Source organism: Grus americana, chromosome Z (assembly GCF_028858705.1).
Source record: "Grus americana isolate bGruAme1 chromosome Z, bGruAme1.mat, whole genome shotgun sequence".
In the NCBI taxonomy this organism is placed as follows: Eukaryota; Metazoa; Chordata; class Aves; order Gruiformes; family Gruidae; genus Grus; species Grus americana.
In genome coordinates, this window is record NC_072891.1 from 50,448,587 (window position 1) to 50,471,490 (window position 22,904).

General features: G+C 38.3%; 1 protein-coding gene and 1 long non-coding RNA gene across 4 annotated transcripts in view; one reads left to right on the forward strand and one right to left on the reverse strand.

Annotated features, from left to right (window-relative positions):
* Positions 1 to 9,487, forward strand: part of LOC129199685 (uncharacterized) — a 30,700-nt gene extending 21,213 nt beyond the window's left edge. The window contains exons 3-4 of the long non-coding RNA XR_008574715.1: positions 6,623 to 6,775; positions 9,260 to 9,487. This is a non-coding gene — a long non-coding RNA (uncharacterized LOC129199685). The remainder of the gene's footprint in view (positions 1 to 6,622; positions 6,776 to 9,259) is intronic.
* Positions 1 to 22,904, reverse strand: part of AUH (AU RNA binding methylglutaconyl-CoA hydratase) — a 123,541-nt gene that overhangs the window by 32,247 nt on the left and 68,390 nt on the right. The gene's annotated exons all lie outside the window — the stretch shown is intronic.

Below are 22,904 nucleotides of genomic sequence, written 5' to 3' on the forward strand. Positions count from 1 at the left end.
GCTGAAAAACTGCTGCTAGTTTTGTTTCCTTCTTAACTGTGTTATCTCAGAGGTGCTACCACTGTTGCTGATAGGCTCAGCCTTGGCCAGCAGTGGGTCCCTCTCGGAGCCAGCTGGCATTGAATCTGTTGGACACGGGGGAAGCTTCTAGCAGCTCCTCACAGAAGCCACCCCTGTAGCCTCCCCCACTACCAAAACCTTGCCATGCAAACCCAATACAGAAAGAAAAAAAATAAATCTCTGGACCAGCATCTTTGATGGTATGCTACATTTCAATCCAGTTCTGCTTAGGAATTCATTACTTTTTCTCATGGCAGCCTTGTACGTTACTGCTCATCTTGGAGCTCAGCGCTGGTTGCACAGGAATGAGTCCCTCAGAGGCACCGCATAGGTCAGGGTGCTCAAGCCACACAACTGAGTGCCTGTTTGTGTGGGTCAGGAGCCTTGAGGATCCAGAACTCAGAGCTGTGCTGAGAAGTCTTAAAAGCTTGGTGCATCTGATCCAGTACTGGTTTTCAATTCTGATAAACTTGCTGCAGTTTTTTCATTCCCATAGATAACTTCTGAAATCCTAATTTTAAATCTGAAACATCATGACTTTCCCCACAAGCATTCATCTTTGAAATTCTTTCACTGAAGAAATACTCTTGATTTGTGCTACTTAAGAAATCAGTTTTCCTACTTGCTGGTTACACAGCAGAAAACTTTTGATAATGCTATCTCATAGTATGTTGAATTAGGTAATTTTAATTAAAATATGTCAAACTTATTTAAGAGCTAACAATAATTTACAGTATATAACTGCAAAGACTTCTTTTAAATACCAACATTATCAATTTCATCAGAGATGCGGCACATAATTCTAAGATTTATAATAGACATACTGCATATATTCATCTATTACATATGTAAAAGTAGTTTCTACAGAAAATCAACAACTGAGAGGATGTTTTAGACAGCTGTATATTATTTGTAACCTCTACCTGTACAAGATTTTTCTCCTGGTCATTACAATCCTTGCTGCAGTATATTTTGTATCTCTGAATGTGACTTCTAAAATTATTCTTACGACTTGCAGATCGAATTGAATTAAAAATGGACAGATTTTCAAAAGTGTCAGAATTGCCAATGCTGAAACACGAATTGGAATTTCATAGAGGCAAATGTCAGTATTTTATCATTTATTTACCTCTTAATTCAGAAGGCAATGACAGGGTAACTGAACAGTAAAATTCCGGCCACTAATCTCTTTGTTATTTCATCTTTAAAGTTAACTTGCCAAAAAGAGATTGCTGCAGTCCTTAAAAAAAAAAAAAAAAAAGGCTTTCAACTGGCATACAAAGAATTGTATTTTAGGTTCAACCAGAAGCTGCAGAATGACAACAGCATACTGAGGTTGTTCTTTTTCTCTTGTTACGTGTGAAATGCAATTTGCTGTAATAATTACACCCTGGCTATGTTTTGTTCCTTTACCACCTAAAGATCATCAGGGAAGGGATTTCAATAATTAATCTAACACACATATGCTTTAACCAGATTTTGGAAAGAATGTGTATTTTAAAAGCCTCAAAACATAATGCAGTTGTTTTTAATAAAAAATATAATATTTTCCAATTTGGAATGATTATAAGGGTAAGGATAGTAATCAAAACTGCAGCTACAACACAGAAGCTGTTTCACTTATTCCTACAGACTTCTCAACATGTAGCACCATCCAACAAGTTACTAAAATCGTCACACTCTGAACCACAACTGAGTCATCACACACGTCTTAAGCTCCATCCCTGAAGATCAAAGCTAAAATTTCACTTTGTTCAACATGAAGTCATCAGAGTTTAAAACTCATTTTACTTCATCACATAAAGCCTGAACCTGTCACTGAACATCCTACGTGTCTGTAAACTATTATATAAAATTGTTTGAAAGCTAGTATCTGTGCCTTGTGAACTGCTTTACACCAAGAGAGCAATTTGTCTTTTCAGACAAGTCATCATCTCATAAGACAATATTAGGAAAAGAGTTCTTTTTAGGAAGGGGATGATTAAATGGCTTTGGATGCAGTTAAACTCCTCATTTAAAAACCACTAGAGTTGACTAATTTAAGAAACAGGCAAAAAAAGGTCTGTACGTTTTCATACACCATGCAAAATGAAAAATACAGAATTATTGTACGTGATAAGTGCTGCAAAACAGTAACATTATGAGAGAATTTTGATCAGCCCATTAAACTGGTTAGTGAGGCCTAAACTGTGTTAAACACATATCCATTACATCTACAGACTGCTGTAATTAAGCTTTCTGCATTTTATTGCCATAAAATAACTCTTCATGAACAATGCAACATTTTATGAGTTTCTTCCAATGAAATAAAATTAAACATACATTTGCTAATATAGCCACTGTATCAAGGGTATTAAATGCAACCTTTATAAGTCACTGAATTACTGTTAAAAATAAATTTACTCATCACAGAATGATTGATTTTTTTTTTTTTAAGAAAAAGTTAGCTATAAGCCAGGTATTCAGAGCTGCCTACTTTTAATGGAATGTCTCAAATCCCATAAAAAGAAAATAGAAGGAAAACTGCTTAAATACATACTTGAAACACTTGAATACCACTCATACTGTTTGAACCATCCAACTTGTCTTAACAAATGCCTTTGAGATTAACTTTTTCTGATTTTAAGAGTGATTATTTCTGTTCAGGCTGTTCATAAAATGCACAATTTACTGTACACTCTTCTATATAAATTGAAAATTATTATAAGGTTTTGGACTCCACTCTAGCTCTAGTATTTTACAACATAACAGGTAAAACATATTTCTAGTACCATATTCCCACTTAAGATAGCAAGAGCTGCAATTATGGAACACAGTCAATTATTCAAGAGCAGAAACTTCAGGCTATTGAACTATTTGCTTAGAGCCAGGTATTTCTCCGGCTGAAAGCAAATGAAATTCCAGCGGCAGTCATTGAGGAAAAAAACTGGGCATGCAGAATTCCCTCTGCAAATATGAAGGTAGTAAATGCAATATCTCAAAGGAAAATGAAAAAAAAAACCCACCCCACAATAGAATGTTAGAAAGTGTACATAAGGTGGAAGTCGGGACAGACTACTTAAGAGGAATATAGAAACATCACCCACATAAGCACAAATGGAAGTAGGAGCTGGAGTTGGAGGCGGAGCAAGAAGAGCTTCTGAAAGTATGTTAGCACCAAAAATTGAGTAAGGTAAGTGTGTGTGTCCCTGGTGAATAAGGCATGAGATCAAGCAACAAATGACATGGAAAAGGTATGACAAAGGACATATAGAAAAGCTGAAATATTATTCAGTGCCTTCTTTGCCTTGCTCTTTATTGATTAGGTCTGCGATCAGGCCTGCCAGGGCTCCTGAGCCTCATGGTAGTGTCTGCAGGACTGAAGTACTGCCCACAGTAGAGATGACTGGGTCAGGGACCAGACGAGTAAACCGGACATTGCAAAGTCTCAAGGGACAAGATGGGATGCATCCAAGAGTGCCAAGGAAGCTGGCTAATGTCACTGTGATACAGGTCTCTTCTTTGGAAGGTCATAGCAATCAAGTAAAGTACCTGATGTGAACACTAGAAAAAGGCACATGTCATACCCTTTTCAACAAAGAGGAGCCATGGAACTACAAGCCATCCAGCCTAACCTACGTCTATGGGAAGACTACAGTGCAAATCTTCCTGGAAGTCATTTGTATTCACAAAAGAGGCAGTGCCTGACCAACCTGATGGTGAGATTGTTGACTCAGCAGATGAGGGAAGAGCAAAGACTGTAAATTACCACAGGTCTAGGAGGTTTTTGACAGTCTACCACAGTGTCCTTATTGTTATCCTCAACTAGTTAAGGGGTAGTTATTGAAAAGACAGAGACCAACTCATCTTGGAGATGCACAGCAAAAGACTCAGAAGCAAAAGGCACAAGTTGCAGCAAGTGAAATTCTAATAAAATAGAAGAAAACAATCTTCACAAGGAGGGTGGTCAAACCACAGAACAGGTTGGTCAGGGAGGCCTAGGAATAACTAACCTTGAAGGCATACAAAACCCAGCAGGCCAAGGCCCTGAATAACCTGATCTAACTTCAACAGGGGATTGGAACACATGACCTCAAAAGTACCTGTCCAACCTAAGTTATTATATCGTTAAGAATATACGAGGGAAGTTAATCTTGTATGATACTGGCTTTAATCAATCAGACAGATCCAGCTGTTCCAGCAAAAGAAGTTTTTGCTTCTCTTTAAACACCAGTGAGGTTGCTTCTACAACTGATCTCTGGACTCAGAATCAGATTCCCTGAGTCTGTTTTAGTCAAAATCAGCCTGAACGGTTTAAATTGTAGGTCTTTGCTAGCCTTTTTATTTTGAGTAAAATAAAGAAGAGTTTGCACTAGCTGTTCTGCAAGCAGATCTAAATGAACAATGACTTCTGGCAGGAGGGCAAGACAGGCAGCTGAGGGTAGGATAGTAAGCAGTTATCTTTTCTCTCAGCACAGTTGCTTGTAATATGCTGACACCCTTCCAGATAACTATTTAAATTGTTTAACCAACCACATCAGGAAAAAGTGCATCATGGCTAGGTCACCAGAACTTGCCTTTAACAAAGCAACTGTTTTTTGTCAGGTAGCACAAAGACTCAAATTAGCTAGTGGGAGTGAGGTAAGGAGCAAGCACTGAGGGAGCAGAAAATCAAGAAAATACATGAGTTTTGTCAGCACTTCCACTTCCCTTACTGCTCAGGGAATCCACAGTTGCAGTTGCTGGTAATGATGTAATGATAATTTTTAAAAAATCTTACTTAGATCATGCAAACATCACTTCACTATCAGGTCACTGTTACATTAGAATCTACAGACCCCTCTGTGTAAAATCAACTCAGTACAAGTACTGAACAAAGCTTGTAACAAAGCAGGAACTTAAGGGGAGGAAAGATCAGACAAATTCATGGAAGAAAAATCCACCAAGTTATTAAAAATATATAAACTACATCCAGCTCAGAAAATCCCTAATCAAAAAAACAGAGACTGGGAAAGTAATAAACTGAGGTATCATTTATATACATTTGCCCTGTGGGAGACAAGACACTGGGACAGAGAGACCTTTGGGGTAGGCAATACAAGCTCTTTGGTTCTAAAGCCTCCCTTGCTTTCAAATAAGCCCCACCTGTAAGGCGTAGAATCATAAGTGGAAAACTATAGCCTCTATTCACCCTTGTACTTGCGAGTTTAAATTTGAGCTTATAGACTTCAATCAATTCTTAAACTTGTCTGTGGTCAAATCAACTGTTGAGGATTTTTAGACTGTGTGAAATGTCAGAAGGTAAAATAATTAACAAAATCCTAAAAGCTTAGCCTATTTCAGATTCAATAACAATGCATTTTTTTACTTTGTTTGGTGTACAATTTTCTTCTTGTTTCAATATGGAAAAACAAGACTTGCCTATAAAATTGTGAACCTAAGACTGTGTCAAGAACAAAAGAGTTCTAATAACAACTCCCTCTGCGGCTTAAGGGAATCATTAGGCGATCACAGAGAAAAACAAGGAGGCCATGAAATGGTTTGTACAATCATCTCAACCAGTAGAAAGTGTGCATGAAAGACCTACAATTCAAGTTGCATTTACTCAAGTGTACTTTTTAATTCCTCTACAAGCTTCCTACAATTCCTCTGCCAGTTCAAAATCTTGCTCATTTTCATAGTGTATCCCCATTCAGCTTCATTTGCAGCATCAATCAACTACTCTTCAAATCAAACAATGTTTGTCATAAAATTCAGAAGCAAAGTGTATTGAAGAAATGTTATTTATTCTCCACCTAGAATATGTTGGGAATGCCAATGGCAGTCTTCGTTAGTCCTGCTGAATGATACAAGCAGTTTAGATTATGGTGTATACAATTAGCCTTCACACCATGGTTGATCAAACACGTAATTTGTTTTTCCAACATGTGACATAACAGCCTAATTCTACAGCACTAGCTTCATAGTATGAATAATATAATACCCAAACACTGATTCATATGACTGTAAAACAAGAGGCTGATCTGGACCATAGTTCAACCAGTTTTTATTCCACTGAGACAATGTGATTCATATAATAGACATTTTCTAAATGTCTGAGAAACTATTCCACATGAACTCCTCCATAAAAGAAGGATTAAAGTATGAAACAAATCCTTAACTGGCCAGAAGGCTTGACATAGAGAGGCATGTTAGGGTCAAAGAAGTAGTGCTCTAACACAAAAGGTATTTAGTAGAAATCTAAATAGGAGACCTGAAATGACCACCTTATTTGTACACTTAAGTGGTGAAGTAGTTTCCTAAAAGATGTCCTATTTTGATAAATTGTATTGGTATGATATGTTGTCATTCCACAGTTTATTGTTTAATTCAGCTGTTTTCCAGCCACAGTGCATTTTACTTCTGTATTTCTGTTCAAATTCTACACTTCATGGCTTGAAACAAAACCAATTTGGTTATTTCTTCCCTACTCTGGCTTTCATAAAAAGCTTCTAGTCATCCCAAGGAGTGTCAGATGTTCAAAATTAACACATCATTCCATTACAACCTAAAAATCACTTATTGTTTTGTGTAACACCCACAGGGGATGGAAGACTTCTGGAACGGTTGGATCCTACAAAGAGATACCAAACTCAAAACAAGAAAGGTTCTTTTCACATTAATCTCTTCTCATTTGTGTGCACATGGCTTCTGACAATACAGCCTGGCCTCTTCTGCAGACCAAACTCATGCTACAGTTGAGTAATGTTGTACCTAAGTGAATGCAAAACTAATTGCAACATTTAAAATATTTTTTTATATATATATATATAATTTATATATATTTTCTCTCTGATTTATACTAATTCTTAATTATTTCTCTTATAGTAACAGTTAATCCTTCTCAATTTTCTAATGCTTGACAATTGCAAACAACCCAACACAGCCATGGTGGTTTTTTTCCTGATCTTTCCTACAGGTCTTTACTTGTGGGTTAAATGATGCTGAAGACCATCTCATGATCATAAGAGAAGTTTTTCTTAGCAATTACATTCTGTGTTTTCACTTCTCATTCTGCCACAGTCACCAAATTATTTTTGATTTTTTTTGAATGGGAAGAGAAAAAGAAACTGGGCTTGAAGTAAAAGCTATGCAGGTCACAGTCACACTGACTGTGTTCCACTGATGACCACAACACTGACAATGTTTCATTTTTCAGAAGCTTTACAGTAATTTTTTGGCTCCTCCATTTTAATAAACAAGGTTTCACCTGTTTGATCTTCTGGAATGTGAGAAAACACTTTCTGTTGTTTCTGAGATTACTATAAATCCCTTTGAGCTTCTTCACTGATACTCTTCAAGGGTTCATATTTTATCTTTTCAATTTGAACACTGTTGTGAGCTAACTGTGGTGCCATCTGTTGAGACCAGTCCACTGTTTCTCCCTCATATCCTCAAACATTGAAAACTTCTCAATCCTGAAGTTAGTGTGAAATAGTAACATCACTAGCTTAGAGTAGTGAGCAGCATGAACATTTATTACAGCTCAAATCACAACTAACCACCTACATGCCATACCAATGGGAAATACTGCTACTAACTTCTTGCATGCAATGAGAGCAAATATTTTTACTATCATTGGTAGTCCTAAAAAAAGGAAAAGGAAAAAAGAAGGATAGTTAACGAAGTAATACTTTTGCATCTATTTTTGTTTTGAAATTTTCACAGGAAAACATTTAAAGAAATACAAATATCACTCAGCACTAGTCAAAACATAAACACTTTGCTAATCTTTTAGAATGTTTAATTGTAAAGAATTGAAAAAAATCATTATTTCCACATCTTCATTGTCAAATAGAAGCTGGTTCTTATGACTAACAGGCTTGTGTTCACTAAATTCTACTTTCTTTCTTAGCAACCACATACTTCGTGTAAGTTACTGTTTTCCAAAACAGTAAGAATTTTGGTGTCATAATCTTTCAAGTTTTTCAAAACACAGTTTCACAATCTGTTTCTAAAATAAATAATTGAAGTCAGATTTATGTTAAATTTATCCAGAACAATACGAGTTAAAAAATAAAACAGAAAAACAAAATTGGTCTCAAAGCACTTAATGAAATTCACTTAAAAATATGAGTGTATGCATGCATGCATACATATGCAACGCTCCTACAAGCTGAAAATAAAAGTTATCGTAGAGTGCTAATTCTTAAAATTAATAAAAATGTTCTCAGTGTATTACCAATCCCTTCAACCCCATCCTTTTTTCACACTTAGAATATTAGATGAGCTGTTGCAGAATACCAAGTCCACGGGAGTAGCATGGTGTCATTTTATCCAGAGGCATTACACATATCAAAGAAAAATATCTAAGATTTTGCAACATACTCCAGTTATCTGTCCTTGAAAGCGAGTATTATCTCTAACTAAATCACAATGTATTACATTTTCTTTTCTGCACAAAACACCTTTATACCGGTCAAGTAGTTCTCTCTCCCCCATGCTTTCACTAAGCATTCACCGAAGTGCTGTTCATCGTCCCTACTTAAAGTAATTCAAAAGAGCAAGTACAGTAAGCAACAGTCTGCAGAAAGAGCCATGCATCTTACTGCATGACCCTAAGTTAGGGAACAGCTGAAGTTACAGTAGACATAAGTATCAAACAGTTAAAATTATTTAGATTCACCATAATTTATGTGTTTTCTTTACTAAGTTATCTCACAAGTATAAATTTGGTTGGATTCATGAAAATATTCACAACAAGTATGGTATGAGTTTCTACAAATTTAACCTAGGTTACATAGTTCATTAAAATCTCAGTTCTAGGTAAATGGTAGAGTCTTCAGTTGTGTGAACTCCCATTCTAATTATTTGGAATCATTTGTATGTGGCTGCCATCACAGGGCAAGTTTAAGCAATCAAAATTTCAGTGATACCAACCACAGATAAACAATATGGTCTTTACATTAGGATATTTATCCTTTATTACCTTATCTGCAAAGTTTTACTAACGAATTATAATGAAGCTTAAGATGTCTGCTTTCTAAGAAAACTGAAAGTAGAAGACTGAAAGTACACTTCTGTTATCTATTTTTTAATATTGTAAACATTCACTTGATCTAGAATAATTAAATACTATGGGACTCCTAACAAGCTTCTGCATTTTCCCCAAGGTGTCGGATTTTCAAACTGATATACTATCTCACTGGTTACTTTCTGCTTCTATACTGCTAAACTACAGGTATGATGGCAAAGCATTATGAAATAGCCTTTGCAACAACACTGCAAGTTTACCAGCTGTATCAAGCCAGAATCCACCTAGTTTCATATTCAACATCTGATTTCCTCACAAAAGATACACGGAGGAGAGAGTGATGCGTTATTAAATCAATCTGGATTTTCCTTAACCACGTACTGTAAAAGATTGACTTACTTAAGTGGAGAGGTTTGTATCTTTTTCAAATTATTCTGAAACTTTAATACAATAAATCAGTCATCAAAAAAAAAAATCTTTCTAACGCCTTAAGAAAACTATTTCATAGAAGTGAGTACCTTGCTTAATTCTGATGTATTTAAAAGTAGTAAATTTTAAGGTTTTTGACTTAGTTATTATATTAAATCAGCCACATACTTGATTAGGAGGCAAGGAAATGTCCAAACCAGCCCTTTTCACCATTAAAAGAGCTTAGTAAATTACACTGAAAGACAACGTAAAGATAATTGCCAGACTGACCATGAAAACAACTGACAAACAAGTGCTGAAAATACTTGACACATCATAGGATATAATGAAAAGCAGAATAAGGCATATTATTTTTAATTTTTTGTGTAGAGAAATAAAATATAGCAGGCCAATGTTCAAAAGAACACAAGCAACTTCTGACAAGCAACTTCTGACAAAGAATGTCAATGATTACTAAAAATGAAAATATCAGTCATATGGAGGTGTGTTCTATTTAGATGAAATGATATTCAAATGCAGTTAGTTCTTGGAAAACATTTTCCTCCTACACACATTCTTAAAGCTGACTTTTTCATTATGGAAATGATTACTACTATTACACCACTTCCATATTTCTACATTGCCATGCCAGTGATTGATGTAATTTACTTTAATCAAACATTCAAAAATCAATGAGCTACACTACAGATACTTTATGTCCCAATATCCCACTTCTGCAGTTGGGCAGACTGGTCTGGAGTTATATAATATTTGCAAAATAGGCAAAAATATCCCTACTTAAACTATACTTCACACATATCTGAAGATTGAAAATAAATTGGTAACAGCTTTTATGCAAAACAAATTTTCAAATTCTTTAATAGCACAAGTCACTTTTCATGATCTATAATTATTTCAAAAATAACTGTCACTATACTTTTTAAAGCTGATTTCTCATGGTTAAAATCCTTCAAAGATATTATGTTCACCTACTTAAATCTCTAAGTATCAGGACAGTATCAGGAAGTAAAATCAACATCATCTCAACTTTTCCCCAGAAATTATTTCAATTTTAGTGGGCATCACTATTTTGCAGATGAAAAGGACAGTAAAGACCATGTACACAGCAGAGGAAACTGCCACACCTCTCTTTCAATAAAAGTCAAAAGTCATGTTTGGTCATGTAGAGTCAGTCAACCAAACTCTACACTTGGTCTGTACTTGATGATTCTATTATCTAATCTACTAAAAATATACCATTAGTGTAAAACTTTATAATCTATTGAGCTATGTACTAAAATATTATCTACATTTATCCTTTTAGAAACCTGTAATCTGATAAACATGTTATAGGAATACTAGAAATGCTTATTATACTAATAAGCATTCATTTCTCTCTGTGAGAAAAACTCACGTAACCAAACAGAGAAATGATGGATCTGATTTCGCAAACGCACTTCCCCTAAGCTAAGTGCTTACTGATCCATTTATGTAAATCCCTGACAGTAACACTGTCCCTGAAAGAATTAGACTATGTGCATACAAATAAGAGAAAACAATTCCTTTAAGCAAAGAAAATTTGATGTTTGTGTTAGGGGTTTTTTCCCCCCCCCATGTAGGGGAAATAGAATAGGCATTCTATTCAGGACCTCAGTTATAACTGTTTGGCCAATGCAGAACCTTACCTCTGTCAATGGCTGCTTCAGAGAATGACAAAAGTTCTGCAACAGGTAAACTACATCCTTCACAAGAATAAACAAATAAACCCAAAAAAGCCTCCAAATTTTTCCTGCATCTCCAAACAATGTAATTCTCTCAATATTATTTTCAAAAGATAATCTTTTAGTCAAGATCATTCCATATATTTTTTGCATCTGTAGAGACACTAGCCATATGCATAAGACTGCTGAAAGCAAGATGCCTGCTCAGTATTCAGTCCTGTTTAGGAACAAAACCAGAATAACCAACCCAGTGTGGACCTGGAACAAACATCTCAATGTAGCCCAGTCACTGATATCAGACATGCTAGAGTATACCAATGCTGAGCTCAAACACTTCCTCAGCCACATTCAAAAACTATGACTCTAGAAATACACCACGAATCTCAGAATCACAGAATTATTTAGGTTGGAAAAGACCCTTAAGATCATCCAGTCCAACTGTTAACCGAGCACTGCCAAATCCACCATTACATCATGTCCCTAAGCACCACATCTACACATCTTTTAAATACCTCCAGGGGTGGTGACTCAACCACTTCCCTGGACAGCCTATTCCAATGCTTGACAACCCTTTTAGTGAAGAATTTTTTCTTCATAACCTCCCCTGGTGCAACTTGAGGCCATTTCCTCTCATCGTATCACTAGTTACTTGGGAGGAGAGACCAACACCCACCTGGCTACAGCCTCCTTTCAGGTAGTTGTAGAGAGCAAGGTCCCCCCTCAGCCTCCTTTTCTCCAGGCTAAACAACCCCAGTTCCCTCAGCCGCTCCTCGTAAGACTTCTGCTCTAGACTCTTCACCAGCTTCGTTGCCCTTCTCTGGACATGCTCCAGCACCTCAATGTCTTTCCTGTAGTGAGGGGCCCAAAACTGAACACAGTATTTGAGGTGCAGCCTCAGCAGTGCCAAGTACAGGGGGACAATCACTGCCCTACTCCTGCTGGCCAAACTGTTTCTGATACAAGCCAGGATGCTGTTGGCCTTCTGGGCCACCTGGGCACACTGCTGGCTCACGTTCAGCCGCCTGTTGACCAACACCCCCAGGTCTTTTTCCGCTGGGCAGCTTTCCAGCCACTCTTCCCCAAGCCTGTAGTGTTGCATGGGGTTGTTGTGATCCAAGTACAGGACCTGGCACTGAGCCTTGTTGAACCTCACACACCTGGCCTGGGCCCAGCAATCCAGCCTGTCCAGATCCCTCTGTAGACCCTTCCTGCCCTCAAGCAGATCAACACTCCCACCCAACCTGGTGTCATCTGCAAACTTACTAAGGGCGCACTTGATCCCCTTGTCCAGATCATTGATAAAGATATTAAAGAGAACTGGCCCCAGTACTGAGCCCTGGGGAACACCACATGTGACCAGCCACCAACTGGATTTAACTCCATACACCACAACTCTTTGGGCCTGGCCATCCAGACAGTTTTTTATCCAGCAAAGAGTACGCCCATCCAAGCCTTGAGCAGCCAGATGCTCCAGGAGAATGCTGTGGGAAACAGTGTCAAAGGCTTTACTAAAGTCCAGGTAGACAACATCCACAGCCTTTCCCTCTTCCACTAAACAGGCCACCTTGTCACATAAGGGGATCAGGTTAGTCAAGCAGGACTTGCCTTTCATGGACCCATGCTGTCTGAGACTGATCACCTTGTTGTCCTGTAAGTGCCATGTGATGGCACTCAGGATGATCTGCTCCATAACCTTCCCTGGCACTGAGGTCAGACTGACAGGCCTGTAGTTCCCTGGATCCTCCTCCCAGCCTTTCTTGTAGATGGGCATCACATTTGCTAACCTCCAGTCAACTGGGACCTCCCTGGCTAGCCAGGACTGCTGATAAATGATGGAAAGTGGCTTGGTGAGCACTTCCACCAGCTCCCTCTGTACCCTTGGGTGGATCCCATGTGGCCCCATAGACTTGTGTGTATTTAAGTGGTGTAGCAGGTCACTAACTGTTTCTCCTTGGATTATGGGGGCTCCTTAGCATTACCTAAGTCTCTCTATAGTTTGGTGATACACTTTGAAATTAATTTCTGGAACAATTTAATCCTTAAATGTATATCCTCACACACCCCGAAATAAGAACTGGATATGGTACTAGGACGTCTCCCTGTTCCTTTTATATCTTCTGTACTGACAATCTCTAGGCCAAGAACCACTGTACCTTGCGAATCTCTTGCTCCTGAAATGTGACTGTTCACAATAATCCCATTTTCAATAAGAATCAGCCACTTTTAAGATAATCTCAGAACACATTTTGCTTTTAGAGTATGGAAGAAATCTGCAACCAAAGAGGCAAATTCATCTCAACCTTAACCATAGCAGTACTATCATTTCCCTATTATTCTACGCTTATTTGTAAGGATAACACCACTTTCCTTTCTGTTAGTCAAGTTTGCTTCCTGATGTAATAGCCTAAGGAAAACTCTCCTTGGCACCAACCCAGTAACTGTACATTTATCTCACATTATCTTACACTTGGTTAAGCAGGAGTACAACAGTTCTCAACCAAGCCTATTACCAACTATAAAAGAATCTGAAAGTGAGTTTACTATCCACACCACACAAAGTAAGAAGGCAGAAATCATAAAACACCCTTGTTTAAAAGACTAAACTACCTTTCTGTAAAAGACTAAACTACAACTCATATGTGTAATGAAACTTGTGAAGTAGAAGTTTTGTCAGAGGTGATAATCTGAAGTCCCATAACATCAGGAAACGAAGAGAATGAAAAAGATAACAAATTAGAAAAATAGCATGAGACTGCAATAATATTTTGTTCTACAAGCAATGTTTTCTGGAAAGTCAACGATTTTTCCATTGACCCATCATACTTCACCAGCTGTCATTTTGTTGGTCTACTTTGAAAGTACTACTTCCCTTTTATATGCAGGGGGCAAGGGGAAAAAAAAATCCAAATTTAGACTCACATACACATTTAACATGTTTCTTTATGTTGTGTTAGTACTTGTGCTTACAACATGCAACCTCACTTTACCCTGATTCTGGGAAGTAAAATAAAAAACCCCACATGGTTTTCACTGTCTTTTGATATTTCATCCAACTGCCAAAATCACAGAACCACTGAATGACTCAAGTTGGAAGTGTCCTCTGGGGAACATCTTGCCCAACATCCCTGTTCAAGAAGGGTCACTTAGAAAAGGTTGTCCAAGACCATGTACAGATCAAGGAATCCTGAAGACCATATTTTTCTCATGCAGTACCGGGTGACAAGATGAGCAAATGGAAATCTACAAAAACCTCCTAAAATGTATGTCACCTGACAAACCTGAAACAGATAAAGGTCTAAGAATTATTTTATTCTGCCCACCAGAAAGAGAAATGTCTTTCAACAGTAAAATATACCTTTCACTCTTTCACTGATTTTTCTTTCTTTCTTCTTGTTTTTAAACACATACATATTTTCCTGGGGGAAGATAATTTTGGGTAGGGTGTTTTGAGGGGGTTTTTTTTGGGGGTAGTATTGGGGTGGGTTTTTTTGAAAGGAAACAATAATAAATTTTTGTGACTGTCATTGGTTCCGTTATCTATAATCACCTCTTCTCTAGGAGTAGAAAAGCATATAAAATACTGTCTTTGCAGACATTGAAGCATACTATATTAAATTTAGGTTTCCAATAAGAAAGGTATTGTAAAGATGAACTTATAGTAAAGGACAAAGTAAAGAGTAGAGTCGTCTCACCAGGAACAAAAGAAAACAGTCTTGCCCAGACGTATTGCAGGGAATTCTAGAGAATCAGAAAATCTGTAGTTACAATATGTTATACTCCATACTCTAATTTAGGACACATCTTTTACAGAACGTGGAAAGAATTTACATTTTAAAATGGAGAAGTGTGATGAGCTCAGAATAGACGACATATCAGCATTTTCCACTATTTAGACCTCTGACACTTCCAAGACTGCAGCAAGTGCTTGTTCATTCACATGGGCTTATTTTTTTTTTTTCCGTATGAACAATGAGCAAGTACAATAGATGCTTCATATGCTGCATGGACTATTATTTCTGTACTCTCAGTGTTACTTTCTTCCTCTCTATTTCTTACTTCGAAATTGAAGAAACTAAAACTTTTTATGGTCACAGTGCTATGCTCTGGGTGACCTCCTATTCTGTTGAAGAGATGATATCCAGAAAGAAAGCTGGCACTTCTAAGAGTTCAGCATGAAGACTTTTGATCACCTGCAGTAGTTATAAAGCTGGCTAGGCATAACATCCTTATGAACAACTAAAACATCAAAATTCAGTCACTCTATTTCTGCCTCTAATAGCAAATCTTGCAGAAGTAGTGAGAAATCTTTCACTACTATGGGTCCAGTCCTGTAGGAACTAACAGCCCAGTATATCTGGGTTAAAACTGTCTATTAATTCCCTCAGTTAAAAGAAATTTAACATACAAGATATATATTTCCTTTTCCATTGTGAAACTCACTGCAATTTGTACATGAATCTAGTGTCAAACTTCACGAATTCCAATAAAAGATCAATAGGTACCAGCTACTTCAGGCAGAATTATTATAGCAAAGGACATGTGGTTTTCTAATTACCACATTTCTCTTCCATACTGAGAGCAATCAATTCTACATCAACTTTTTTCTTTTGATTTTTGTTTTTAATTTTGTGTAAAATGAAGACTAAACTGGAAAGTAAAGTTTATACTAAAAAAAAACCCAATAAAAATAAGAGTATTTATTCTGATTTTATGACTTTTTTTTAAAAGAGTTGCTCTAATCTTCTGTGTGAGATTTTATATATCAAAATTCAATGGAAATTATTGGCTAAGCATATACAATTTACATCTACTAAATTTTACTCCTGAAGCATACTTTTCTCTCAGATTTTCTTTGGCATATTTATGATGGCTACGTACAGAGCTATTTTATACCTCTGTATATTTTAGTTGCGTTACAGTCTTTCATATTGTTAGGATAGTCTATGAAATTTTGGTATTGCCTACACAAATGGGCACATAATAATATGTAATATTTGTTCATAGTTGTTAAATCTGCATGTATTTATTACCAGCACAAATTACACGCATATAATTGTAAAGTATCTGTCCCTTCTAAGAAAAAAAGAAGTTTGTCTGGTTCAAAACAAAAAAAACAAACCCAAACAAAACAAAACAAACTACCACACATAAAAAAAAGTTGACAGATCCATCTGAATGTAAAACCAGCAACTTGTACTACACTCTTCCGTTCTGTACTTTACAAAAAATTGCCCTTAAAACCTTCTGTGCTTGAAGCCTCGTAACACTGACATTATGCATGGGATTCAACTTACTACATCTAAGCATCAAAAGCATTTTGGGCATCACAGTGTATCTACAACTCCTGGACTAAGAGCAAGAACACAGAAGCAACCAGAGCCCCAGCCAGACACTCCAGGGCACCAGACACCATGTTTAGGGAACTGAATCCCACATGCTGTCTTCTGCTTGCAAGAACGGCCTTCTAGGAACTGTCTGAAGGTTGGCTCCTTGTGCTACTGTGTGCCTCTGTTTTGACAATTAAGATAACTACCTAATGCCTGGATGCCTGAATTCAAAATTGTAAATTGTCCTACCAGTTCACAGGGTACACAGAGAGAAGCTGGAGTTTAAGCTTGCCTGTGTTTGAATCCAGGTGTGGTAGCACTCTAAGGCTCTTTCAGAAAGAGGGTGGTAGAAAATGTCCAGAAAATACCAGCTTTCTAATTAAAGTAGCTACCCTTCACTGATCTTTCCTAAGAGGACAACAAGTTCTCCCACGTTTACTGCTACACTGAGGATTCTACTACAAGAAAAATCTTGGGGAAGTCCAACATTGTATAGTAAGTAAGATGAATTTACCATGAAATTTTGTATCTGACTCTGCTAATATCCACCTAGCACCTCACTCATTCATACATGCTAGAAGAAGTGATTTGACAGATTTTTTAATTTTTCCTTCTGTTTAGCAGACATATGAATGCACTGAAATTTTAGCTGTATTTGAGATGAAGGCACTTGAGAATGGCTAGATGATTTTGCAGGTGAGACTTATAAAAACAAAGTCCTACATTGTACAGTGAAAATTCCACACATAAAATGTTCGAAGCTATGAACACTTTCAAGGTTTTTAATTAGTTATCATTCACCTACTTTCTACAAGACCTACTTTTATTCCAGCTCTGCTGGGAAAAGTATCACCTGCTGACCCATTACAAGAAAACAGAGAGCCAAGAGAGATATTTTTCAAAGAACTTTCCCCCGTAAAAACAGGGGAAAAAAGTGACTTCATGACAGAAAAGAAAAACTGAACTTAGCTTATGTTCTTGGTAAGTGCAAACCTTTGGCAAAAGTGTCATAGAAATTCATTTGAAACAGTCAATAAAGCAGATGTTAAGCTCAGCAAAATGAAAAAAACTGCCACAGTAACGCCAAAAAACAGTGAACCCCTATAACACTCTAATTTTGAAGAACGACATTCACATGAATGTTTAGATGATTAAACTGCTCTATTTTATACTTCCTACAATATAGGTGAACTAGTGATTCAGGCTGAGGGATTTTCCAAACATGTTAGTTTCAATGTCCCAAAACAACTACACGTTTAGAAGGCCACCAAACATTTCTTTATTTCGTGCTGAAACATAAAAATGGGACAAAAATCCCCCCAAAACCAGCTAGCTGAATCATGATCACATTATGTACTAATAATAGATTCACATAAGAACACTATAAAATATTAATGGGATTTCCTTATAAGTAATTTAGAAATGAATACAACTAAAAGGACTTCAATAACATGTTTTAAAGAAAAACATTCATGTGTCTGAAACACTGAAAGATGTATCAAAATTATTTTCATTTGGTTTGTCTGGCATAAAAACCCAAGTATGTATATTCTGCTTCTATGTAATTTACTAGATCAGAATGTTGTTCCACATTGTTCATCCCTGGTTTTGGTTTCCTGTTTTATCACATATTAGAAAATGACTCACCAGGAATTTACTTTGGTTTTATTCTCTTTTTTCCTTACAAAGACTTTGGGGGGACAGTCAGCAGATGTAGTGAACAGAGAACAGCTTAATTTACTATGTCACTTGAAAGAATTTGAAAACAAAGGAGACAACAAAAGATTCAATGGGCCAAGTCATCAAAATTTGCTAGCATTCCATACACTGAAAGACTGGATATTATATAAAGCAGCCAGACTTTTTCTTGTTACATATAGGAGAATCATACAGCTTGCAGTCTGGTAAGATAAATATCACTAAACAGAGGAGTATGCAATAGCTACTGACCTTTATACAAGTCTCCATTAAAAAATACTCGTTTTAGCAAGAGTCAATGCGAACGTTGCTATTTTCTGTCCTACTTTGTCTTTTTTCATTCAAAAATATATTTTCCTATTATATTTTAAAACTAAAAAAACCCAACAAGCCTTAGAATTGAATTTCATAAATTCTCTCTCTCCTATGAAGACAGGCTGAGAGACTTGGGGTTATTCAGCCTGGAGAAGAGAAGACTCCAGGGAGACCTTATAGCAGCCTTCCAGTACCTGAAGGGGGCCTACATGAAAGCTGGAGAGGGACTGTTGACAAGGGTATGTAGTGATAGGACAAGGGGTAATGGCTTTAAACTAAAAGATGGTAGATTTAGATTAGATATAAGGAAGCTTCTATAGGTATGTCAGTGATAAAAGGAGGACAAGGGAAAATGTGGGTCCCCTCTGGAATGAAATGGGTGAACTGGTTACCCAGGATATGGAGAAGGCTGAGGTACTCAGTGACTTCTTTGCCTCAGTCTTCACTGGCAAATGCTTGAGCCACACTGCCCAGGTCACAGAAGGCAAAGGCAGGGACTGCAAGAATGCAGAACTTCCTACTGTAGGAGAAGACCAGGTTCGAGAATATCTAAGGAACCCGAAGGTGCACAAGTCCATAGGACCTAACGAGTTGCATCTGCGGGTCTTGAGGGAACTGGCGGATGAAGTGGCCAGGCCACTCGCCATCATATTTGAGACGTCCTAACAGTCCAGCGAAGTTCCCGCCGACTGGAAGAGGGGGAACATAACCCCCATTTTTAAGAAGGGTAAAAAGGAAGAACCAGGGAACTACAGGCCGGTCAGTCTCACCTCCGTGCCTGGCAAGATCATGGAGCAGTCCCTCCTGGAGACTATGCTCAGGCACATGGAAAACAAGGAGGTGACTGGTGACAGCCAACACGGCTTCACTAGGGGCAAATCGTGCCTGACAAAATTGGTGGCCTTCTGTGATGGGGTTACAGCGTCCATGGATAAGGGAAGGGCAGCTGACATCATCTACCTGGACTTGTGCAAGGCATTTGACACTGTCCCACACAACATCCTTGTCTCTAAATTGGAGAGACATGGATTCGATGGATGGACTACGCGGTGGATAAGGAATTGGCTGGATGGTCGCACTCAAAGAGTTGTGGTCAACGGCTCAATGTCCAAGTGGAGAACGGTGATGAGTGGTGTTCCTCAGGGGTCCGTACTGGGACAGGCACTGTTCAACATCTTTGTCGGCGACATGGACAGTGGGATCGAGTGCACCCTCAGCAAGTTTGCCGACAACACCAAGCTGTGTGGTGTGGTCAACATGCTGGAGGGAGGGGATGCCATCCAGAGGGACCCTGACAGGCTGGAAAGGTGGGCCTGTGCGAACTACATGAAGTTCAACAAGGCCAAGTGCAAGGTCCTGCACGTGGGTCAGCACAATCCCAAGCATGACTACAGGCTGGGTGAGGAATGGATTGAAAGCAGCCCTGAGGAGAAGGACTTGGGGGTACTGACTGATGAGAAGCTCAACATGAGCAGGCAGTGTGTGCTTGCAGCCCAGAAAGCCAACCGTGCGTGCCCTGGGCTGCATCAAAAGAAGTGTGACCAGCAGGTCAAGGGAGGTGATCCTGCCCCTCTACTCCGCTCTTGTGAGACCCCACCTGGAGTACTGCATCCAGCTCTGGGGGCCCCAGTACAGGAGACACATTGAGCTGTTAGAGAGAGTCCAGAGGAGGGCCACGAAGCTGATCAGAGGGCTGGAGCACCTCTCCTATGAGGACAGGCTGAGGGAGTTGGGGTTATTCAGCCTGGAGAAAAGAAGGCTTACTGCAGAGTAAGCCTCACTGTTAGAGTGGTGAGGTACTGGAACAGGTTGCCCAGAGAGGTTGTGGATGCCCCATCCCTGGAATTATTCAAGGCCAGGTTGGATGAGGCTTTGGGCAATGTGATCTAGTTGAGGGTGTCCCTGCCTGCAGCAGGGGGGTTGAGACTAGATGAATTTTAAGGTCCCTTCCAACCCAAACCATTCTATCATTCTATGAAGAAACTCTTCACTGTGAGGGTGGTGAGACAGTGGAACAGGTTGCATAGAGAAGCTGTGGATACCCCCTCCCTGGAAGTGTTCAAGGCCAGGCTAGATGGGGCTTTGAGCAACGTGGTCTAGTGGAGGGTGTCCCTGCCCATGGCAGGGGGGTTGGAACTAGATGATCTTTGAGGTCCCTTCCAACCCAAACCTGTCTATGATTCTACTAGCACTAAAAAGAGTTGTAGGATGATCCTTCCACAGACATCAGAACTTCACCCCAAAATAGTGTTTGGCTCCCTCTAAAGATTTCAGATACACTGTACAAAGCTGGAATTTTCAAAAATACTCAGATTGAACCTACAAGCTACCACTAAAAAGATTTCTAGTATTTTCCACCCTCAAACAGTAGAAAACATTTAATTCCAAAAAAATAAGACTGGAAATAAATGTAGCCATTCACTTACACTGACTTTCCGAACCATTATGAAGAAGGGACATGTTTTCAACTATCATTGCTCTAGCCATGGAAGTCCAGGCCACAAGTTGTCTTCTGAAATTAAACCTTCAAGAAAAACACTACTGATCATGAAACCTGAGACCAAAAAAAGTGGCAATTCTTTACAGCGATAGTAGATAAGCACTGAGCTCTGCTGAAAGTTCCATCAGAAATTTTAGTATCTCTAATATCACATGAAGTACCCTAACTCAGAAACTCCTGAACTGTATTAAATTAGACCCCCAAAACCGCCAAAACCACCAACCCCCCCCCCATCTTTCTCATTATTAGCTTTAATCTGTGCTCAAAGATCATTTTCATACTAGCCTAGAAAAGCCTCTTCCCATATATACCCAAGAATAGGGTTTACTACATGCAGTGATGGTGCCTGATACTTTAATGAGAGCCAGCTTACTGCTATAGGCAAAATTTAATTTTTCAAGATAGTGGCTTCTACCACAGAGAAAGGTAAATAAGGAACAGAATAAACATTTGTATCTAAAGCAAGGTAAAAGGCTCGGAGCTAGGATGCAGAACAGGGGAGGGATCCCTTTAGAGCTAGGTTTGCTGCTTTTCTACAGCAGAAACAGAAACACTGAAAATAGCAGCAGCATTGCTAGGAACGGCCAGCTGTGACACTGCGCAGTAAGAACTATTTTCTGACCCCTGAACCCTTCTCCCTCAATGGCAGCAGCAAGCTTGACTCTCCAGGGCTCTGGCACATGCAAAGTAGAAAAGGGCTAACAGCTATTTTGCTATCCAGAGCAATCTACCGCCCTAAGCAACTGCCTGCCGTGCCTGTGGCAAAAGACAAACCTGATTTCAACAAAAACATTGGGGGTGGAGGGATGGTGGTGTGAGAATAAACCTCAAACACCACTAAATTCGAATTACTAGTTTTCCTTTTATTGAACAAGCACAACAGTAATACCATGTGTTTTCTCAAACAATTATATATCATCTACACACGCTGAATTTCTATACATTTTCAAGGGTAACCAGAATGTTTCTCAGATACATTACAGTATAATATGGTGTAAAACAACCAGTTCAAATCAGTTATCTCTCTACAGTATTTACTAATTACAAGTATTTTCCTTTTGATTAAGTTGTTGGTTTGTTTTCATTAACAGTCAGACTCTTCTACATGATCAAACCAAAAAATGTTACACTGAACAGAAATCCTGTAACTAATCACCTGGTAGGGTGACCATGACTATTTCCAGACACTTCCTCTGCCTCTGTAAGCCAATGACAGATTGCAGTTATTAACAGGTCAGTGAATAAATTAATTCCAGGGCACTGGAAATTATGTTCATGAAATGAAAAGTGGCCTTGCTGACATTGCATCACTATTTCTAGACAGTGTGCTTGAACACCAAATAAATCTCACAACTTGGATGAGTGCCAAAAACTAGTGACCTAGTTTCATTAGGGTGGGAAAAGAGTAGCAATTGGTCCTATGAGAGCAGATTACCAAAATAACTTCACACACAAATGTTCCGTAGAGAATTTTCTTTAAATCAGACATTTTCCAGTCACTGAAAACCCTCTCTCCCCCAAAAATGCCACAGTCTGAGATCCATTAAAGTTAAAATGCACGTTACTCATGCTGACATTCCTATAGAACATTCCGATTAAACAGAGTAAGTACTATCTTCTTTCCATCTCATTATCTCTAACTCATTCATAACAATTTAACACTGTTTTAAATCAAAACAGCTTTTGCATTTTCAGTGAAAAATGTTACACTTCAGGCTTAAACAAAGAGTTTTTACTAATAAAAGTAAGTCTATTTTTAAATATTCCGCACACACTAATCTGTTCAGTAATCCTCCTTGATTAAAAATTCCTTGGCTTCTCTTCAAAAAATACACTGAGTATGGATGAGCTCAACAGCTGTCGACACAATTTTTAGGAACTTA